Source organism: Furipterus horrens, unplaced genomic scaffold (assembly GCF_987537825.1).
Source record: "Furipterus horrens unplaced genomic scaffold, mFurHor1.1.pri manual_scaffold_11, whole genome shotgun sequence".
NCBI lineage: Eukaryota > Metazoa > Chordata > Mammalia > Chiroptera > Furipteridae > Furipterus > Furipterus horrens.
The window spans coordinates 92,339,365-92,347,978 of NW_028327181.1; the positions used below are offsets into that span (position 1 = coordinate 92,339,365).

Here is an 8,614-nt window from a genome sequence, read left to right on the forward strand (position 1 = left end):
AACGGAGGTCCTAGAAGATTAAGTAGCTCATTAAAGGGCCCAGGGCTGAGGTGTGAACCCAGTCAGCCTGGTTCCAGAATCCATACTCTTCATCACCCTGCACCACTAACTCTACATGTGCTTAACTAACCGTAATACTCAGCCTTAAGCACCCAACAGACATAAGGTGGTACGTGTGCTGTGAGAGCACAAAGGGAAGAGATTAATTCTGACGGGAGGACAGGGCAAGTTGGTTCTGGAAGGCTCTTAAAGAGAGGTGACATTGAAACTGGTACTTAAAAGATGAAGATTTGAACTGGCAGAACACGAGAGCGTGTAAGTCAGGACAGACTGGGTTATCCTGCGACACCCAAGGTTTAATACAACAAAGCCTTATTTCTCACCCAAATGCTATTTCACGTTGGCAGCGTCCAGGGCACTCCCTCCATGCCATGACTCAGCAAACCAGGCCGCTGCCATCTGTGGTCCCTCATCCCATCGCATGCCTTCACGATCACTAAGCGGGGGAAGGGACAACAACGTGGAGACTTCGCAGCTGCCCTTCATTGCTTTCGGCCTGGGAGCCACACACTTTGCTTGTGTCGGTGGCTCGTTGGTTCTCGCTGAGAGAGCGCGGGGGCAGGGGCATGCCAGGATGGGAGCTCGCGGGCGCAAAGACACGAAGGGGCAAAAAGGCAGGGCCGGCGTGGGGAAGGACAAATATTCCTAGGGCCCAGCGAGCCTGGGATGTCATTTCATAGACTTACGAGTTTGCTCGAGCTGTCCTAACAGAATTCCACAGACGGGGAAACTTAGACATGAGGAATTTATTTTCATAGAGTTCTCGGGGCCGGAAAGTCTGAGACGGAGGTGCCAGCAGGGCTGCTTTCTTCCGAGGCCTCTCTCCTTGCCTGGCAGATGGTTGCCCCTCTGAGCACATGCCCCTCCTGTCTCTCCGTGTGTCTTAATCTCCTTATCGGGACACCGGTCACCTTGGATTAGTGCCCACCCCAACAGCCCGGTTTCTGCTTAGTCACCTTCTTAAAGGTTTTATGTGTGTTATCGGACTGAATGCTCGTGTCTCCCCGCCCCCCAAGTCCATACACCGAAGTCCTAACCCCTATTGTGCCTATTGGGGATGGGGCCTCTAGGGAGTCATTAAGGTTAAATGAGGTTGCAGGATGGAGCCTTGATCTGAAAGGATTAGCGCTTATAAGAAGACACGCTAGAAAACGTGCCGTCTCCCCCTCTCTGGGACCACACACAGGTCCTGTGAGGACACAGCAAGATGGCAGCTGCCCACACGCTACAGAAAGAAGCCTCGGAAGGACCTTCCCGGCACCTTATCTTGGACTTCCCGGCCTTCAGCCCTGTGAGAAGATAGGTTTCTGTTGTTGAAGCCACCCAGCCTGGGGCGTTCTGTGATGGCAGCCTGAACAGACTAAGACAACCTTCGAATACAGTCACATTCTGAGGTCCTGGAGGTTAGGGCTGCAACGCATGGATTTGGGGGAAGCCCAGTTCAGCCCCTACCAACAGGCAACTGGAAGCGAAGCATCGTAATTTGCCTTGTTTCACAAGATGACAGAGGTCACAAAAAAGGAAGGCTTGCAGGGGTGGGAGCCCAGGGAGCTGGTGATAGTGACAATGGGGACAAGAGAGAGATGTAGACTTGTCCTGAGTGACCGGATACAATTTGGTGAGGGAATGAGAACATGATTCCAAGGTTTCCAGCCTCCCTGCCGAGAAAGGGGTATCAGTACTCTGAGTAGGAAATAGAAAAGCAGCCGTCTGTTTTGGAAGAAAGCCTTCAGTGCTGCCACGCTGCTGGGAACACACACACAGACATCTAGGAGACACGCGGAAACATGGCCTCGAGCCCCGGTACACGACGAGGGTTTCCAGGATGAGGGCGCAGCGCAAGCAGGAGCATGGAGGCAAGAAACATCGGGGTGCATGTCAACAGTGCAGTCTCTCCTCGCCTGGGAACTCAGTCCTTCCCGCCCTCCCACGACCACCTCCTGCTACGTCTCCGCCTGGAGGGCCCCTGACCCTGCCCACCAAGTCCAGAGCCATCCGAACACATGCTTCCTCTCAACTCAATGCTTTCGGTCATGCGGTAGCTCTTACCCTGCCACTCATTGTAATTCTTACGTAACGTTGTTTGAGCGCTCCGCTCACCAAGTCCTCTTGTATGCACGAGTGCACCTGTGGTCTCAACGGGACCACTGGTCTCCCCAGATTCAGTGAAGCTTTCTGCGTCAGCTCTGTGAGCCTGGGCCAGTCGTTTAACCTCTCTGAACCTCAGGATTTTCATCTTCTTGGGGCGGGGGGAGGGGGTTTAATACTTGTTCCATCTATTAAAAGGGTGTTGTGAACATCAAATGAAAATACTGAATGTGAAGCAGTTATAAAATCTCTAAGACAATATTGCAACGGTGATAGCCAGGGTGGGAGTGGGAGTGGCGAAGTTGTCACAATGTCCTTTAGGGACCAGTCAATAAAGCTACAAAAGCAAAGCTCAACTAGACAACTGATTCCAAAGACAGATGGAATTGAATTGAATTCTTCTTACAGATCCAATTTCATGATTGTTACACATAGCATAATGTCTGTCCTCTGAGGGTTGGGATGATAAAGTATATAGACAGAGATGAACACCCAGCACAAGATAAATTGTGCCCCAGGTGCAGAGATCATTGAGATGGTCAAGGACTGCTTCCCGGAGGAAGTGGCCTTGGAAGAGAACCTATAATGTGACCGGGTTGAGCGACCTGGTACGCTGGAGGGAAAGAATTGTGCAGGGGAGCCCTGACTTGTTAAAGCTCTTCCTGCCACCTGCCCCTCAGTCCGCCAGCTCCTGAAGCTGGAAAGCTTCTGCCTCCCCGCAGAGGTAAGGAGTGTGGGACAGAGTCCTGAGTCGACCTGAGAGCAGGGATTTCCTTTTTCAGTCTGTAGCTGAACCCGAGTTTGCAGCTGAATCACCATCTCAAGGAACAGCCACCATCAGGTGCACGGTCAAGGTCACTCAGGGCACAGCGCCAGCCACTCAGCCAGCGAGCAAGACTGACTGGGGCCCAGGCAGCACCCGGGGCCCCTCGTGCAAGACTGACTGCAGGCTGGCTTCACCTGCACGGACACTTTTGTGGCTCAAAATTGTTCTGGAAGAGAAACGTCATTACAGTTCCATGTGGAGCTGCAGTCCTTGGTCTTTGCAGCAGCAAGGCCTGGCAGTGTCTCAGGACACTGGGTCAGCGGAGTGGGCTGCAGCCGTGAGGGGAGCCAAGAGGTGCCCCCAGCGGGGTGTTGGAGTGCCAGGAGGTGACCCCACTCCTCCTGGACATGGGCAGCAGTCACTCCTTTTGGTAGCAGCCAGCTGTCCCTTCTTCCCCAACACACACACACACACACACACACACACACACTTATGCTAGTTTCTAACAACAGGGCTTAAAACTTTCCCTTCCTTTCACTCATGACTTTTTAGGTTATAATAGCTTTGTACTGAAAATACTGTTATTTCACTGGGTGAAATGACTGTCTTCTTAGGGAGTCAGGGAACCGAGCAGTGGTTGGAGGAGTTTTACCTGCTCTGCTAGTTTGAAATTTAAACGTCTCTGATAAAAATATCAGCAGCTTCATTCCTTTCCCTTTGTGTTAAAAAAAAGATTAATCTATGAGGAATTTTAAACTAACCTTCAAAGAGACCAATAAGAACTATTTTTATTTTTATTTTATTTTTTCAATTTATTGATGTGACATTGGTTAATATGGTCACATAGTTTTCAAGTTACATTTCTATGATACAAGATCTGTACATTGCATTGTGTGCCTACCACCCAAAATCAAAACATCTTCTGTCACCATATATTAGGCCCCTTCCACCCCAAGAAGTATTTTTTAAATCACAATAAAGAGAAGCAGGTTTCTTTACACCAGGGTGGTCCCACTGGGTACAAAGTAAGGTTTTGCTAGGAAGAGGAGAACATGTATGTTCCATGTATGTTTTTAGGCAGTTGCTATGGTCTAAATGTTTGTGTCTCCCCGCCACCACCACCAAATTCACATGCTGAGACCTAACCCCCACGGTGAAGGCCTTTGGGAGGTGCTTAGGTCATGAGGGTGGAGCCCTTGTGAATGGGATTAGTGTCCTTATTGTCCCTTCTACCACGTGAGGACACAACCAGAAGCCTATGACTGGGAAGACAGCTTGCACCAGACCCCAGCCATGCTGGCACCCTGAGCTCAGCCTGCAGAACTGTGAGAAATAAATGTCTGTTGTTTATAAGCCGCTCAGTCTCTGGTATTTGTTTATAGCCACCCAGGCTGACTAGGATTGGAGTCTTCCCATTAGGGTATAGGATAATTTTCCTCTGACCTTTTCCCATGGAAATTCACTTAAGTGGTTCCCTAAAAAAAAATTATAATAAATCTAACATGCAAAAAATATGACTGAGTCCTAGGGTCTTAGAGACATGATCTTGGCCATTTTCTTGTCTGAAACCCTCCCCCCTACCAACAGAAAATCTTGCTTGATTTAAAGCTCTCCAGGAAAGGTGCTGCTGTGACCTTCCTCTGGCCTGCCCTCACTCTTGTGCTCTGGTGCCTCTCTCCTGAGCCATCTCCTTTCATCCTACACAGGGAAGACCCCTGGCCTGGCCCCAGACTGTCATTGCCCCTCCCCCGACATACACGCTGTAGAGCAGACCACAGCTTCCGGGCTCTCTAGAATCTTGACTTCTCTACAACTATTTCCTAAGGTCACAGACAAATCCTGCAAGAAAAAGGTCATCGCCGACCTATGTGACCCCACCCCAGGCCTAGCTTTTCCCTCTCCAATGCCATGTGACTGAGATATGACATCAAGCATATCAAGGAATCCAGTCACTGAAAGTATCAGAAATGGACGCTTTGATATGCTGTCCATCTACTCACAGTTTCTTTTCACATAAAGTGGCTGTCACTCTCTGTAAGAGATCTCAGGGAGTGAAGTGTTCCTAGTTCCCTGGGGACAGGGTGGATCACGTCCTTGCTGTGCAAAGCTGTACTAGCAATCTAAAATGCACTGCACCCTCTGTCCTCCCAGGGGCTCAAATCCCAATGGCAGCGCTGCTATTCAAAGTCCAAATGCCCGAGTGCCATACGTTGTTAATCCTCATTTTTGTTACCTTCTCAATAACCATTGCAAACCGTTCTCAAGTCTTCTAGAACCTCCCTCTAGAAACAGAATTGCCTATTGGCCACCGCCCTCTGGCCCCATGTCGTGGCCCTCTTCCAGCATCCCGTCCGCCTTAAGAACCTTCTCACATCCTTCAAGATGCAGCTAAAGCATGACTAAACCTTCCAGAACCCTTTTGTGATATCCCACCCAGGAGACAGTGAATGCCTGCACTTCAACACTTCCTCTACCCTCCAGGTGTCTATTGTGGCACCTGTGACGTGCCATTAGATTGGTGTATGTGGCTGTCCCATGACTGGACTAGAGGCCACTTGAGGACAGGCACCATGTCTCAAATGTCTTTGTTATCCCAGCGTCTATCAGTCTGACACATAGTAGGTGCTCAATAAATGTTTGTTAAAGGGAGGAATATATAAATGATACAAGAATTCTCAATCCACGCAAGCCTCATTAAGATCCATGCCCCTTGTAGTCCTTGCCCAAGCCCAACTCTTTCCCTAAGGAGGAGAGGAAAGCATTTTAGAGAGCTGCCAAGACACAGGAGGTGACAGGCAGGCCCCCTGAGTGCCAGAGGCCACAGCAGGCCGCCCAGTCATGCTTCTGGATCCACTGTGCATAGTCAGCTACCTCCCGCAGGCAGAGCTCCTGGGCTGTGGATGCTCCATCTCTTTCTGCCACATCTTAAGCCCAGGATCCCTCCCTGGTGGGGTACTAGTCACCAGGCCTCGCAACTCAGAGACAGTGGCAGTGTGGCTAGAGGGCCTGTCTACCTGGTGGACACAGGAGCCACAGGAAAAAGAAGGGCGCTTCTGCCCACCACCTCTCTCCTCAACCTGTCATTTGTTCAGCAGCTGGAATATAGTGGACACAGGAGAACCCTGAGTGAACTCTCCCAGTTCAAGGAAAAGGAAACACCCTGACCATTCCTCTCATTCACATCAGAGTGAACTTGAATCTGACTACATCACTCACCTGCTTCAAGTTCCTGAATGGCATCCTCTGGGAAAAATTGGACCATCTCTGAAAGGCATAGAAGATCTTCAAGCTCCACCTTTGTTAAGCAACAGTGAACAACTTGCTTCAAACACACCAGACTGGCACACACCTCCGCCCCCCGCCGTCGGGGTCTTCCTTCTGCCCTTTCTCTGCAGAAGCCCCAGCATCCTTCAGTCTCAGCTTCAAGGTTCTCTCTCCCTACTCCCCACGTGGAATCGTAGAAGCGCCTTCCCACTGCCCACTGTACTTTATGTCTCTCCCATTGGTGTGAGACTAGTGTCACTTAGCACAACCTTCTAGTGCTGGCCCTCAGTTTCCTTACCTGTAAAATGGGGAGCCTAATCTCCTAGTGTTGTTTGGGGATTGATCCTGGCGGCAGAGGTCCGGGGAAGTGAGCGCAGGGAAGAAAGGAAGGCAATCCAGGTGCCTTCTGTGGACCACTGGGTTCCTGGGCGACTGGAGCCTCTGGGAAAAAGTGTAGAACGCCCTCAGAACATCCCCACCCAAGAGGGAAGGAAGCTCCTGGTAACAGGCTCTTCACCCTCCAATATTCTGCATAAGCAGTGCTGATTCTTCAGGATCAGCAGGCAGCAAGAAACCTGAACAGATACTGTTGTCATTCCCTATGTACCAGTCATTGAAGACCACAGAGGATGCGCTCCACTCCTGCCCACACGCTCCGAGCCTTCCAGCACCTCCGCGGACACTTCCCAGAGGTGGGTCCCTCTGCTCACCTCCCAGGGCCCAGGTGGCCGGACCCCATTGACCTTCGGGAGAAATGCCATCCTCGGCCTGTACTGCTGGCCTTGGTGTCGGATTGTCATCCTGGATCCTGGATGGATTCAGAACCAGGACACAAAAGGGAGAGAAAAAGAGAAGCCTGCAAGTGAAAGAGCCAGCGTGCCTCGCACACGCCCTTAAATCCAAGGGGAGGTGGGAGGACCGGAGGCCGCGGGGTGCGGGCGACAGCCGCCTGCGGCGCCCCTTTATTCTTGCAGCGCTCAAGCCCCCGGGAAAAGCAACTGGAATCCGCGCCAGCCAATCAGCGAGCCGCGTCACGGGCTCATTAGCATGCGTTGCGCCGCGCTTGCGCCCACCTGCCGCCAGGGGGCGGTGTGTGGCTCCGCCGGGACCCAGCAGAGCCTCAGGTGAGACCTGCGTGCCCCGGACCCGTGAGTGGGGGAATCTGTCGCGGAGAGCCAGCCTTGGCCCACACTACTGAAGCCTGGAGAAGTGAACACAGCCTACCACGGGCTTTGGATCCCTGGCTGGCCTGCCACCAAGTCACTGGATGGCGGTTAAGCAAGTTACTTAAACTTTCCAAGCAGGTCAGTTTCCCCATCTAACCAGAGAAAAGCAAATGCGTGGGTGGGAAATGACACCTGTCTGTCAGGTGCTGTGAGGACGAAGTGAATAACCGAGTCAATTGGTAGTGGAGTGTATTGCCGGTGAAGAATGCTGCTCACCTGCCAGATAAGTTGGCTCGAAACGCTTGATCTCCCACTTACCTGCAGGAACTCAAGGGAGTTATGGAAACTGTGGCCTTCATTTTCCCATTTGAAAAATGAGGATACTGCGCTCTCTCCATGTGTGTTTTGTTTTGGGGGTTTGGGGGTGATGGTTGTTTTGGTTTTGGTTTTGAAATTACTGAACTCATGCTTGTAAAAGCACTTACAATGGTGACTGGCACGTCCTGAATGTCAGGTAAACCACAGTTTCTCTTACGTCTTGAGACTCTTTCTTAAAGATCACCATGCCTAGTGACTCTTATATACATAATCGGAGACACGTCCTGTCAGAATAATAAACCTGTTGGAGTAGTAAATGGAGGTGGGAGTATAGCCTCTGCGTGCAAGCAGATTACTTGGAGTCAGATCCCAACTCTGCTACTTTCTAACTAGCTGTGTGTTTGGGGGCAAGTTACTTAACACTTCTGTGCTTCAGTTTCTGTAAAATGGGGATGGTGCAATGACTGCCTACCTCATAGGGGTGTTAAGGGGTGATGGAGTAAACCAATGAATAGATATCAGTTGGTAATATTATTAATATTAGTATTATTAAAGATGATGTAATAGAGCACACAACTTGGGATGAAAATAGTCTCAAATTGATGGTTACTTCCTCCTTCTTATTCTCAACTTCTCCATCTATAAAAGCAGGGACTAGAACTAACCAATCTTTGACAAGATGAGACCTCCCAGGTCTAACACTCAGGATTCTCAGGATCAGGGACATGCCTGTTTTTCATTTTTAGAGCCGGACCATGGAGGGTGGCAGATAAAGTGGGTGTCAAAAGAAAGTGAGTGGGCATTTGCCATAACAGGTCCACTCAGCCAACAACTCTTCAGATAATCTGGTTCCTGCCCCAGCAGAAGGGCCAAGTTCCTGCCAAGCTACCCAGACATTCTAGCTCTGAGTTAAAGCACTGGGATAACAGTTTCAGAAACCAAACTCTGAAAG

The 8,614-nt window shown here is 50.5% G+C and overlaps 1 long non-coding RNA gene across 1 annotated transcript; it reads right to left on the reverse strand.

Moving 5' to 3' along the window:
- Positions 1-349: 349 nt before the first annotated feature.
- Positions 350-6,725, reverse strand: LOC149998858 (uncharacterized). The gene is made up of 3 exons (XR_016514345.1): positions 6,477-6,725; positions 6,131-6,209; positions 350-496 (listed from the first exon to the last, which is right to left on the reverse strand). It is a non-coding gene; the product is annotated as an uncharacterized LOC149998858 (long non-coding RNA).
- Between the last annotated feature and the right edge of the window lie 1,889 nt (positions 6,726-8,614).